This window comes from Salmo trutta, chromosome 31 (genome assembly GCF_901001165.1).
Source record: "Salmo trutta chromosome 31, fSalTru1.1, whole genome shotgun sequence".
NCBI lineage: Eukaryota > Metazoa > Chordata > Actinopteri > Salmoniformes > Salmonidae > Salmo > Salmo trutta.
In genome coordinates this window covers 16,650,267-16,664,584 of record NC_042987.1, presented here as the reverse complement: position 1 = coordinate 16,664,584, position 14,318 = coordinate 16,650,267, and the positions used below count along the sequence as shown (strand labels likewise).

General features: G+C 43.2%; 1 protein-coding gene across 1 annotated transcript in view; it reads left to right on the top strand.

Moving 5' to 3' along the window:
- Window positions 1–8,466: 8,466 nt before the first annotated feature.
- Window positions 8,467–14,318, top strand: part of LOC115169643 (tensin-3) — a 76,675-nt gene continuing 70,823 nt past the window's right edge. Inside the window, exon 1 of the mRNA XM_029725466.1 lies at window positions 8,467–8,884. The gene's annotated coding sequence lies outside the window, so the exon portion shown is untranslated. The remainder of the gene's footprint in view (window positions 8,885–14,318) is intronic.

The following is a 14,318-nucleotide window of genomic DNA, read 5'->3' as shown; positions in this document are numbered from 1 at the left end:
ATGATTCCTTATTCTACATGTCAGAGATGCATGTTTGTTTTTCATAGCATGAGTCTGTTGATTGCATCTGGATCTCCAGCCCTCGAGGACGTGATTAGTGTCAAACTTTTTCTCCAGCCCTAATGCTAACACACCTGATGAAACTATTTCCATTCCAAACTGAAGATCATGTTGATTATTGGAGTCAAATATCACTCCTGCAAAAACTGGTTGAATCAACATTGTTTCCACATGATTTCAACCCAAAAATGTAAATTGTTGTTTTTTTGTATGATTTAGCACAGTTCAAATGTCCTATGAATTAAATTAAAATGCCATGGGTGTCTGTACCACGGTGTAGTCGGCCTATAACACAGTCTGCAAATTGCCATTAAATCTGGAGAGAAACATAATGGGGATGAATTTTAATCTGCTTTAAGGAGCTAGACATGTGCCTGCTGAGAATGTTGTGGTAATATTAAGTAAAACTTAAATATATCGTTCTTTAAATGTTCTGAGGACCTCCAAGACAAGGTAAAATGTATTTTGCATGAACATCAATGGAATATTATGTTAAACCTAAAACAATTATGCTATTATCGTCATAAAAACGTACTTATTTGGAAATTGTGGAACATTGTGCAACATTGTGGGAATGTTCTGTGCAACTTTCGTTAATATCACAATAATATTTGTTCAACATCCCAGACAACTCCCATAACTTAACTAAATGTTCTAGGAACCTTTAAAGAATTCTGTTCTGTCTACATTCTTGCAACATTCAAACATTATCTGAATGTCAGGACGGTTTTAGTGTTTTTGGGACCTACCTTGTCATATCTCCACAAAGTTCCCACAACCTAAATAAATGTTTTAGTAACTTTTAAAGAACATAACAATGTGTTCTGGGAATGTTCTTGCAACATCAGGTGAATGCTTATTGCAACCTAATAGAAACATTGTAATAATCCGGCCAACTGGACATTTTTTGTGTTTTGGGAACATACTGTATCTTTTGTGATGTCCCCATAATGTTCAGACCAGACTGTTCCCAAAACCTAATTAAACATTCTGGGAACCTTTAAAGAACAGACAAAATGTGTTCTAGGAATGTCCTTGTAACATCAGGTGAATATTTTACAAACATGGTATAATCATCAGCACGACTGAAACGTATTTGTGTTATGAGAACATTTGCCACTACCTAACGAATGTTCTGGGAATTTTCACAGAACCAATCTTTTTTGCTGGGAAAACATTACTGGTATATTGTGTTATTACATTCCCTGAAAAACTAATGAGAACCTTTGGGGAATGTTCTGTGGTGGTTGTTACAGTTGCGCTCCAGCAGGCACATTGCACTGGTCATCCCCAAAGCCAACACTTACTTTGGCCGCCTTTCCTTCCAGTTCTCTGCTGCCAATGACTGGAACTAATTGCAAAAATCTCTGAAGCTGGAGTCTTATCTCCATCTCTAACTTTAAGCATCAGCTGTCTGAGCAGCTTACCGATCACTGTACCTGTACACAGCCAATCTGTAAATAGCACACCCGACTACCTCATCCCCATATTATTACTTACCCTCTTGCTCTTTTGCACCCCAGTATCTCTACTTGCACATCATCATCTGCACATCTATCACTCCAGTATTAATGCTAAATTGTAATTATTTTCGCCTCTAGGGCCTATTTATTGCCTACCTCCCTACTCTTCTACATTTGCACACACTGTACATAGATTTTTCAATTTTTCTTTATTTTGTGTTATTGACTGTACGTTTGTTTATGTGTAATTTCGTGTTGTTGTTTTTGCCGCACTGCTTTACTTTATCTTGGCCAGGTCGATATTGCAAATGAGAACTTGTTCTCAACTGGCCTACCTGGTTAAAGAAAGGTGAAATAAAATAAATACAAATAAAAATGTTGTGCACAACATTTTAGTGAATGGTAGGAGAACATTTCAAAGATATTTAATTTAAAACATTTCTGAATGTAGACATGTTATCATCCTAATGTTAGATAAAACCCTAACTATAACTTAATGGGAATCTTAGCTACTGCTCTGGGAATGTTCCCGGTTTGCTGGGATGTCTTTACCCTCCCTGGAGGGGGGGAAGAGAGAAAAGGGGAGAGATGTTAGAGTATGTGTGTGTGTCATTGTACATGTGTATAAACAGAAAAATAGTATATCTGCGCGAAAACACAACCTCACACAGATGCAGTTTTGCCAAATGGTGTAGGTTTGTGATTTCTCTCATGACCCACATGACCCACCTACCCATCTCTGGAAGTGTACTTCCCATCTCGTTCATGTCACCTCTCTCCCTTAGACCCAGCACTGTACTTGTCCTCTTCACTTTTGCCCTCATTGTTCTCCAGTGAGACGAGGTGGCGATACTGGGGAGCTGCCCTTGGTCTCATTGGTCAAACAGACTGCAAGCACTTCTCATTGGCCAGACAGACTTCAAACACATCCCGCTGCCGGAAGTCATCCGCAGGCTCCCCTTCAGAGAAACACTGAGTGTGAGATACTGGGGAGAGAGGGATGGAGAAAGAGGGGAAGGCAAAGGGGATAGATGGGAAAGAGTGAAAATTGATATGATTTTATCAGTAAGGTATACCAGTATCAATACAGGTATTCCGGCTGGAAATGGGGTGCTTGTCGAGGCAAATAATGCATTACTAAAGCTTTTAAAAAGAGATTGATTGAGGAGCTGATACTCACATGTACATGAAAAGTACATGCGAATGGTGATTAGTGAGTGTGCTTCTCCTGGGGTGTATTTCTTAATGCACACTGTGGCAAACAGATGCAATTAGGCACAAAGCGCTTTGCAACGGAAATGTTTACCAACTAAATTGAATTTCTATTAGACAAATGCAGGTACTGTAGGTTCCTCCCCATTTGTTTATGTTGACTTCCGTATGGTTTCTAGTGAACACACCCGTGGTGTGTGTCTCACCGTGTGTGTTAACTTACCTGTGATGGTTGACATGGTGTGGGTGATGGGGATGTACACCAACATGCTGTCACACTCTGATCTGTTTCACCTGTCTTTGTGATTATCTCCACCCCCCTCCAGGTGTCGACCAATCTTCTCCAGTATCCCCTGTGTATTTATACCTGTCTTCTCTGTTGGTCTGTTGCCAGTTCGTCTTATTTGTCAAGTCACCAGCGTTTTTGTGTCTCAGTTCCTGCTTTTCCCAGTCTCTCTTTTTCTCGCCCTCCTGGTTTTGACCTTTGCCTGTCCTGACTCTGAGCCCGCCTGCCTGACCACACTGCCTGACCCTGAGCTTGCCTGCCAACCTGTACCTTTGCCCCACCTCTGGATTATTGACCTCTGCCTACCCTGACCCTGAATCTGCCTGCCGTCCGGTAGCGTTGCCCCACCTCTGGTTTACTGACCCCTGCCTGCCTTGACCTGTCTATTCCCTGCCCCTGTTGGATTATTAAACCATTGTTTATTTGATGTTGTCTGCATCTGGGTCTTACCTTCATACCTGATAGAACGAACTGGCCATTACTGACCCAGCAGACCTGGGCCAGATGCGCAACGCCATCTCCTCCCAAGGAGCCTCCATTGGTAGGCACGAGGAATTGCTTCGGGGTCTTATGGAGGGGGTCCAAACGTTGTCACCGAAGATGGCCGAGGCATTGTGTCCTGAGCCTATGCAACTAGGCAGAGCTGGGCTGTCGCCAACGGAACGGCAACACAGAATCAACACAAGGAGCTGTCTGTATTGCAATACTTTTGGTCATTTTGTGTCCTCTTGCCCGGTAAAAGACCAGGCTCACCGGTAGGAGCGAGTACTCTGGTGGGCCATATGGAGAACTTTTCTGCTTCCCTGACTCGCACCACTTTTCATGTCATTCTGCTGTGGGGAAATCAGTCCAAATCTCTCCGGGTCCTTATTGACTCTGGGGCCGATGAGAGCTTTTTGGACGACACACTGGCTTCCGAGCTGAACATCCCCACGCAGCCCCTCTCCATTCCCAAGAATATTAGAGCACTGGAAGGGCACTCTATAGTTCGGGTCACCCATAACACCACTCCCATCAACCTACGTGTGTCAGGGAATCACAGCGACACCATTCAAATCCTGCTCATTAAGTCCCCCCAGATTCCCGTGGTTTTGGGATTCTCCTGGCTCCAACGACACAATCCCCTCATCAACTGGTCTACGGGTGCTATCATGGGCTGGAGTCCGTTCTGCAAATGCCCATTGTCAGAAGTCGGTGTAACCTGCCCCGAGACATCTTCCTGGGGACTCGGAAGTTGCTCCGGACCTCTCCGCCATTCCCGCCATTCCCGCCATTCCCGAGTACCAGGACCTCTGGGAGGTGTTCAGAAAGTCCCAGGCCACTTCCCTTCCACTCCACCGCCCCTATGACTGCGGGATTTACATTCTTCCTAGCACCATGCCACCCCGGGGATGTCTGTACTCTTTGCCGGGACCAGAGACGAAGGCTATGGAGACCTACGTTGGGGACTCCCTAGCTACAGGATTTATCCGTCCCTCTTCCTCTCCCGCTGGCGCAGGTTTCTTCTTCATAGAGAAAAAGGACAAGACCCTGCGCCCGTGCATTGACTACCGGGGACTCAATGACGTTACTGTGAAGAACCATTATCTGCTACCACTAATTTCCTCGGCCTTCAAGACACTCCAGGGGGCCACTGTTTTCTCCAAGCTGGATCTACAACACGCCTACCACCTGGTGTGGTTACGAGAGGGGGACGAGTGGAAGACCGCCTTCAACACGGCCAACAGCCACTACGAATATCTGGTCATGCCCTTTGGCCTCACCAACGCCCCTGCCATGTTCCAGGGTCTGGTGAATGATGTTCTCCGCGACATGCTGAACCGGTTTGTCTTCATCTACATTGATGACATCCTCATCTTCTCCCGCTCCCCCCAAGAACACGTGCACCACGCCCAACAGGTTCTTCAGCGCCTTCTGGAGAACCAGTTGTTTGTTAAGGTGGAAAAGTGCGAGTTCCATCGCTCCACCATTCCCTTTCTGTGCTACATCATCTCTGCTGGGAGTGTCCAGATGGATCGCGAGAAGGTGAAAGCGGTGGTGGAATGGCTTCAACCTACATCCAGGAAGCAGCTGCAACGCTTCCTGGGGTTTGCCAACTGTTATCGGCGCTTTATCCGGGGTTACAGCACCCTGGCCTCCCCCTGTCTGTAGCTAGATATTATGCTTATCAAGGCCTCTTAGAAATAGAAAGTCAACTCAGGTGCCTGGTTACAGCTAACGTTAACGTAAGACAACATGCTAGGATTCTTACCAGCTGAATGTCTCTCTGGTTGATAGTGTTGGCTAAGTAGGTCAAAGCAATGTATAGCAAGGTACGTCCAAAAAAATAGCAAAATAACTGGCTAGCTAGCTAATGTTTCAACCCTTAATGCTACCTAATGTTCAGTTAGTTAACGTTCGGTGACGGGCTAGCAGGAAGAAGTGAGGCTAACTAGCAAGCCTACAGTTGTTAATGATGTCCGTGTTACGTCAATCTAACGTAGCAGGCGTAAAATAAATGCCTGAAGCTACCTGAACCACATCCTGGTCATGACGAGAAAAAAATAAACTGTCAGGGGAGGTTCTCTTCTGCACTATTCAACCACTTCAGTAAAGGTGAAGGAGGAGTTAAGACGGAGGGTCGCCTTGTTAATATGCGGATGGAAACTTCAGACAGCAAGCTTGCAAATGTGCCATAGCTAACTGCTATATGTTTCACTGTAAACAGCGAGAGACCCTGTCGTTCACAGGGTCTCTTCCTTTTCCCCTGAAAACCAGCTTTTTGCCGATGGCTCTGAGGGTGGTGTTATGTTGACCGATACATCACCACCATCTTTGCCGAAGGTCACAAGGATGTGTAGCTAGCTAGCCAGCTAACTAGCTAGCTAGCTTACTAATGGTACAGTGTCCACTACATATACCAAGTTAAGGTAGCTACAACATTACACAACAGATGAAAGGGAAATACACCCAGGGTCCTCATTGCGCTTTGCTGATTGCTCTTATTGTGGGCTGTTATCTGTGGAAAGTCTGTCTCACTCCCACATACTGTACGTAAAGAACATACATAACACTGTAAACATTTGTCAGTTTATATTCTATCGCAGTAAAACGGGTGCCACAATTACACTGTCGTCTCTGTTATCACAGCTTCCCTGGTAATTCATTTTAAACTACATTTTAAGTGAAAGATTTAGTTTATGTCTGAAGCCGAAAAAGACAAGAAATTCCAAAGCTAATTTGACCTAGGTTTTTCAGCATTACGCAGCTTCACAACTTGTTAGTGCATAGGTCAAATTATCTTTTGAATTTCCTGTCTTTTTCTGCTTCAGACAAAGCTAAATATTTCAGGTGACATACACTAAACAGAAAACAACTACCTACAAAAACCCAGGAAGAAAAACCCCTACTTAAATATGATCTCCAATCAGAGGCAACGAGGATCAGCTGCCTCCAATTGGAGATCAATCCAAACAACCCCAACATAGAAATAGAAAAACTAGAACTAAAACATAGAATTGAAAACATAGATAAACCCAAAACACCCCCTGTCACGCCCTGACCTACTCTACTATAGAAAATGACATCTTACTAGGGTCAGGACGTGACATTGTGTCTGTTGGAAAGCAGACTGAACCAGATTTTCCTGTAGGATTTTGCCTGCGCTTAGCTCTATTCCGTTTATTTTTATCCCCCAAAAAACTCCTGACTCTTTGCCAATGACAAGCATACCCATAACATGATGCAGCCACCACCTTGTTGAAAATATGAAGAGTGGTACTCAGTGATGTGTTGTGTTGGTTTTTCCCCAAGCATAACATTTTTTATTTAGGACATAAAGTTAAAAAAAAATGCCACATTTTTGGCAGTTTTACTTTAGTGCCTTATTGCAAACAGGATTAAGGTTTTGGTATATTTTTTATTGTACACAGTCTTCCTTTTTTTCACTCTGTCATTTAGGTTAGCATTGTATAGTAACTACAATGGTGTTGTTCCATCCTCAATGTTCTCCAATCACAGCCATTCATCTCAGGCCATGCAACTTATGATGTGACTTATTAAAAAAAAATCTAAAAACATAATTCTACTTTTTATTTATTTATTTATTTCACCTTTATTTATCCAGGTAAGCCAGTTGAGAACAAGTTCTCATTTACAACTGCGACCTGGCCAAGATAAATGTAAGGCTTGGGCGTAGTGGAGGAGGAATCAGATGCAGGAAGCAGCGATAAGGGTTATAGCTTTTAATGCTCGACAAGCAAAACACCAGCCAACCCAAAATGCGAACTGAGCGCACACAAAAATCAAAGTGCCCCAAACACAGGGGACAAAACACAGTGAGCGCAAAACCATGCACTAGCGCAAATGAATTACAGCGCGTACCAAAGCAACACACAGAGAAACAATCCCGCACAAAGAGCAGGCGGGCCAACTAGCTAATATAGCCCCGCTAATCAACCCAACTAAGGACAGGTGCAAACAATAACAGAAAGGGGGGAAAACAAAAGGAATCAGTGGCAGCTAGTAGGCCGGTGACGACGACTGCCGAGCGCCACCCGAGCAGGAGGGGGCGCCACCTTCAGTGGGAGTCGTGACAATAAAGCAAAGCAGTGCGACAAAAACAACAACACAGAGTTACACATGGGATAGACAAACGTACAGTCAATAACACAATGGAAAAATCTATATACAGTGTGTGCAAATGGAGTACGATTAGGGAAGTAAGGCAATAAATAGGCTATAGTGGCAAAATAATTACAATTTAGCATTAACACGGGAGTGATAGATGTGCAGATGATGATGTGCGAGTAGAGATACTGGGGTGCATTAGAGCAACAACAAAAAAGAACAGTATGGGGATGAGGTAGTTTGGTGGGCTATTTACAGATGGGCTGTGTACAGGAGCAGTGATCGCTAAGCTGCTCTGACAGTTGATGCTTATAATTCGTGAGGGAGATATAAGTCTCCAGCTTCAGTGACTTTTGCAATTTGTTCCAGTCATTGGCAGCAGAGAACTGGAAGGAAAGGCGGCCAAAGGAGGTGTTGGCTTTCGGGATTACCAGGGAAATGTACCTGCTGGAGCGCATGCTATGGTGACCAGTGAGCTGAGATAAGGCGGGGCTTTACCTAGCAAAGACTTAAATGTGTTTTGATTGTTGAACACTTGATTCCATATATGTTATTTCACAGTTTTGATGTCTTCAATATTATTTTACAATGTAGAAACTAGTCAAAATATAGAAAAACCCTTGAATGAGTAGGTGTTCTAAAATGTTTTTTGTTGTTGTTAGTTTATGTCCACCACTGGTGTATATGTCTGTCTGTGTGTGTGTGTGTGTGTGTGTGTGTGTGTGTGTGTGTGTGTGTGTGTGTGTGTGTGTGTGTGTGTGTGGAAAGGGAGGCGGGAGGGAAAGTGGAGGAGGGAGGGATCAGGGAGGGAGGCAGCAACACAGTGGGAGGACTATCCCATGCCAGAACTTGTGGCGGCTGCAGCGGCTAGCAGCCTCGACTGACTGGAGGAAGTGTGTTGAGGGTTGATGGGAGCAGAGCAGCAGTTCAGGCACTGAGCAGAGCTTCCATTTTAACACGGCCAGCAGCAGCCAACAGCCAGTAGTAGGAGCCAGCAGCAACAGCCTGGGAGGGAGCAGCAGTGGGGGCAGCAGAGCCGGAACAAAGTGAGCTCACAGAAGAAGTGCCTCTAATCACCGCATTCCAGCAGCGGAGAGCCAGTCAACTTCCTCTAAGCCTGTGTGACGGGCTGAGAGCTATTTTACTCGTCTTCACCTGGACTGGACTTTACCCACCTCTCCCTAGCAGTGTCTGACTGACGAAGGATTTTAAAGAAAGAAGGAAAATAAAACTAACTTTCTTTGGTTTTAAAACGGTAAGGTTTGGTGTTTTGAAGTTGTTTGTAGTGCTATACTTGCAGGGGAGCTGGTTTTAGTGTTGTGCTAGTATATCAAAGTAGTTCTGGAGTAGTTTCATGGAGTCTGGGGAAGTTTTAACCTGTGGTTCAGGCACATTTCGTTTAGGGGAATTGATTCAAAATACCAGGCGGAATTCAGAATAGAGAGAGAAGTGGGTCATTACCGGTGTCATTCAAACTACAAGCAGTGTGGTTGTGATTTGTTTGAATTCGACAGTGAGTGTAGTTCATTAAAAACCATGATCTCCTCATCAAGCTTTGGCTGCAGCTTTTCACACAGTGAGAGAATTGCACAACTGTAAATGTCCAATTTGTTGAGCCGTCTTTTGCATTGGTTTGGGTCTCCATGCTTTTTGGGGCTTTGCTGTGCTGGACACCTTTATAATGTGAAACATTAGGTAGCATAGTCCTCACATAGCTCTATGAATCTTGCATTTAAAAACACCTTTTTTTTAACCTCTTTTGTTGAATGGCTGGTCTGCTGGGGAAAGAAAAATATGGAGAGAGACGGAGAGAGAGTGAAAGAGAGAAAGAAAACAACTTAAACTCTTCAAGCCACAGCTGCTGCGTGGTATTCGTGGCCTCAGGCCCATTGTTGATGACATGTACAAGAGTCCCTCTTACCTCACATAGGCTACACCCTCCCTCCTTACCGGTGTCTAGATCCCTCCCCTTTATCTCCTTAAAGTCTGGATCCAGACACACACACACCTGCATTTACACCTTCGTCTCTATAAAACAATCAGAAGAAAAGCTCTAATGCATCATGAACACACATTAGAACACACACATCAAGATGATTTTCGACTATCAGGTGTGAAATGAGAAACGAGTGTAGAAAGAAGTTAGAAAACACAGGAGTTCTCTTATCTTCTCTGTCTCTCTCTCCTTTGATAAAAAGGCGGCAATTACAAAAACGGATTAGTAGGACCACGTGGTTTGGACAGGTGGGTTGGCAAAGGGCTGGTGTGTGTATGTACAGCAAGCTAAGCAGAACAGGGCATTCTGTTCTTCACACAGCCCAGACTGACTGTAGGTCTGAGGGCTGCTGGGGCAGTATAGTGTGTCACAGAAATGAAAGCTATCTCTTTTGTAGCCACACAGCACACATATGTAAGCCATTAGCTAGAGTGAAGAGAAGGAGAGAGAGAAAGAGAGAAAGTAAGTGAAAGAGAGGGATAGAGAGAGAGAGAGAGAGAGAGAGAGAGAAATAGAAGGAGGAGAGATAAAGTGGGAGTGTAATTCATTTTGGAACGCATTCCTCTATGGCCTTGGAAACGAAAGGCGGTAATTAGGTGGTGCTTTAGGTGCCTGGTGGGTGCTGCTGTCACACACATATTCACCCAGAGGCAGGGAAGCAACTCGCTTTTATTTCCCTTCAAAAAATCCTGTGAAGTTGAGAGACAACTACAGTATATGTTTAATTCCAGATTCACAAAAGAAACAGTCTAAAGATATCCTCTCTTCTCCGGTTCCCCCTCCCACAGCTTTTTTCCCCCAACAGATTCCACTGAATTATTTATTTAGGTTCTTATGTGGTTTTTTTATATATATTTTTATTGTTATGTTAGTTAACCCCTATCTTAAATGTTGTTTTTTGTTGCTTTTTTGCTACATATACATACTCTTTTAGCATATACATTTTACATACTCTTTTAGCATATACATTTTACATACACGGTACTTTTATATATAACAATAATACATTACCAAACAAAATCTTTAATCCCAACCCTCAGCCACTCTCAGCCCATCCCACCTATCACCATAGACCACCCTTGTTTGGTTTCCATGTGCCATATATTTTTCAATTGTGCTGTGATGTTTTACAACATTTTTGAATCTTTCTTATCGCATACTATCCACAGATTGTGAGCTAAAGAAGAAAACCTTTCCTACGAGTATTATTATATTATTTATTGACTGGCTATGGCTTTCCAAATCGCCCAACACTGCTATTTGTAAGGTACATTTTAAGTGCATGTTGTGATTTTTTAACCATTCCTGAACCTGTGACCAGAAACAAGCTACATAGGGGCAATACCAGAATAAATAACCTATTGATTCTGTCTCTTTGCAGCAAAACCTACAGAGCTGAGATTGTTGTATGCACCATATATATGGCATTCTGTTGGTGGCAAGAATTGTATCTAATAATTTATATTGAAAAACTCTAATTGTTGAGTCAAGTGTAGGTTTTTGTACCAGTTCATAAACCATGTGCAATGGAATTGGTACATCAAAAATCTCATCCAATTTACTTTGCAACTTGTATGGCGTAGCTGTCAACATTTTTGTCCTCACATGAAACTGGTATATTTTTCTATTTATGCCAGTTCCTTTCAGACAATTTGTCTTTAATCTTTAATATATGGCAGGATAACAAGTTCCCTACCTTCTCCCTTTTCTACTTGCCACCTCCATTTTTGTGGTAGTGCTGCAATCAGTTGATTGTAAATTTGGATTGAGCAGATATTCCCATATATTTTCGATAACTGCATATGTGACATAACTGCTCCATTTCTATTCATAATGTCATTAATAAATATAATACAATTAAAAAAAAAAATCCATAAAGATTTTTTTTAAATGAATCAATATATTTCAGTTTAACCATAACATTTGTTGTAATATTTGTTCTATCTTTTCTTTTCTGGTTCTTCTGTGTTGAATGAGGGTCAAAGCCACAGTGCAGCTTTTTTTGCAACAGATTCCTCGGTTTTGTTTATTTCGGTTCTTCGGTGTTGAATGGGCATCAAAGCCACAATGTAAACCTATCGAGCGAGACAGGAAACGGGCAGAACAAACTGTGGCCTATTCTCTTCTCCCCAAAGCTACTTCATCCACCCAGCCTGTCATGTCATGGTGGGAGATGTTATCCCTTCTACTGTTTGAAGCGTGCTGCCCCTTTCTATCCATGCCAAGTTGTCTGAGTGACTGATGGGAATCAGAGTGGGTTATTAGATGGCGTCCAGATTTGAATGCTAAATACCTTCAGGAGCCCACAGTCTCTGCAAACTAGCCGAAGGAAGGATAATTGATATATTGCACCACAAGCAAAGAACATGCAGTGCTGAGTTGAAAAGCTGAACTACTGAACCCCCCCCCCCCACACACACACACACACACACACACACACACACACACACACACACACACACACACACACACACACACACACACACACACACACACACACACACACACCTACACACCTTAACAATATCCCGGTAGACAGCTAGACTTCCTGAAGCGTTTACGACACGTTTGGTGTGGCTGAGGGTCGAAGACAAACAGCTTAGGAGATCATTCATGTGTACCTGGCTGCCGGGCCAAGCTCACTGACTCCCAGAGAGACAGTAGGCTCCGTGTGGCTGGTTTATACATTGGTCCACAGCATGGCCAAGTCCTCCCACGCTGAGCGGTACTGAGCCATATCCCCCCTGCAGAAATATCACATTAGTTTCCCTATTTATTTTTTAAATAAAACTATGGCATGTTTGACTCATTCATAACATACTAACCTTAGGCCATGGTGGAAAGGCTGACTTTGTACTTTATTGACTATAGATTTGGCTTTTGTCAATGTTTGGTTAAGAGAGAACTGGGAGGTTTCTTTTTCGGAGTGTTGCTTATATTGACTGCTCTCCTTTTCACCACTGGAACATATTTTTGGTTTAATGTGACCATGGTGAATTCTAACTAACCCCAAAATGGACGGCATTGCCACAAACTACCCTTACAAAAAATATTGCAGTCAGAGTGCAGTATAACTGCAGTTCAACTGCAGTACACTGCAGTTATTTTGCAAATTTTGCATTCAAAATAACACCGTTTTTTACTGCAGTAACTTTGCAGTGTAACTGCAGTTCAACTGCAGTACACTGCAGTTATTCTGCAATTACTGCATCCGAAATACCACAGTCGACTGCAGCTACTGCACTTTCACTGCAGTTTCAAAACTGCAATATTTTTTTGTAAGGGTGTCAATCATGAACCAAGACCAGCCAATAAGAACAGTTCTCAGTTTGATGTTTTGAGTCAAGGAAAGGGGGGAGGTTGTTGGCCATCATGTTGCCAGGGGCGGACTGGGACAAGAATTCAGCCCTGGCATTTTATCCACACCAGCCCACATCGCAGCGTGCCGCCAACTCACACACACCCAATACACCCTACACAGGCAGTAGCACTGACACATAACATTGGCAGTACAGTACACCATTTCTGAACCATTTCTGTACCAGTGACTGGTGAGTCATGGTCCTCCTCTTTTTTTTAACCAGCTGATATTTAAAACAAATACAATAAATAAAAACACCACTGGAGATACAACTCACCACTATAACTGTTCCTCTGTCTGGAGATACAACTCACCACTGTAACCGTTCCTTTGTCTGGAGATACAACTCACCACTATAACTGTTCCTCTGGAGATACAACTCACCACTATAACTGTTCCTCTGTCTGGAGATACAATTCACCACTATAACTGTTCCTCTGTCTGGAGATACAACTTACCACTATAACTTTTCCTCTGTCTGGAGATACAACTCACCACTATAACTGTTCCTCTGTCTGGAGATACAACTCACCACTATAACTGTTCCTCTGTTTGGAGATACAACTCACCACTATAACTGTTCCTCTGTCTGGAGATACAACTCACCACTATAACTGTTCCTCTGTCTGGAGATACAACTCACCACTATAACTGTTCCTCTGTCTGGAGATACAACTCACCACTATAACTGTTCATCTGTCTGGAGATACAACTCACCACTATAACTGTTCCTCTGTCTGGAGATACAACTCACCACTATAACTGTTCCTCTGGAGATACAACTCACCACTATAACTGTTCCTCTGTCTGGAGATACAACTCACCACTATAACTGTTCCTCTGTCTGGAGATACAACTCACCACTATAACTGTTCCTCTGCCTGGAGATACAACTCACCACTATAACTGTTCCTCTGTCTGGAGATACAACTCACCACTATAACTGTTCCTCTGTCTGGAGATACAACTCACCACTATAACTGTTCCTCTGTCTGGAGATACAACTCACCACTATAACTGTTCCTCTGTCTGGAGATACAACTCACCACTATAACTGTTCCTCTGTCTGGAGATACAACTCACCACTATAACTTTTCCTCTGTCTGGAGATACAACTCACCACTATAACTGTTCCTCTGTCTGGAGATACAACTCACCACTATAACTGTTCCTCTGTCTGGAGATACAACTCACCACTATAACTGTTCCTCTGTCTGGAGATACAACTCACCACTATAACTGTTCCTCTGGAGATACAACTCACCACTATAACTGTTCCACTGTCTGGAGATACAACTCACCACTGTAACTGTTCCTCTGTCTGGAGATACA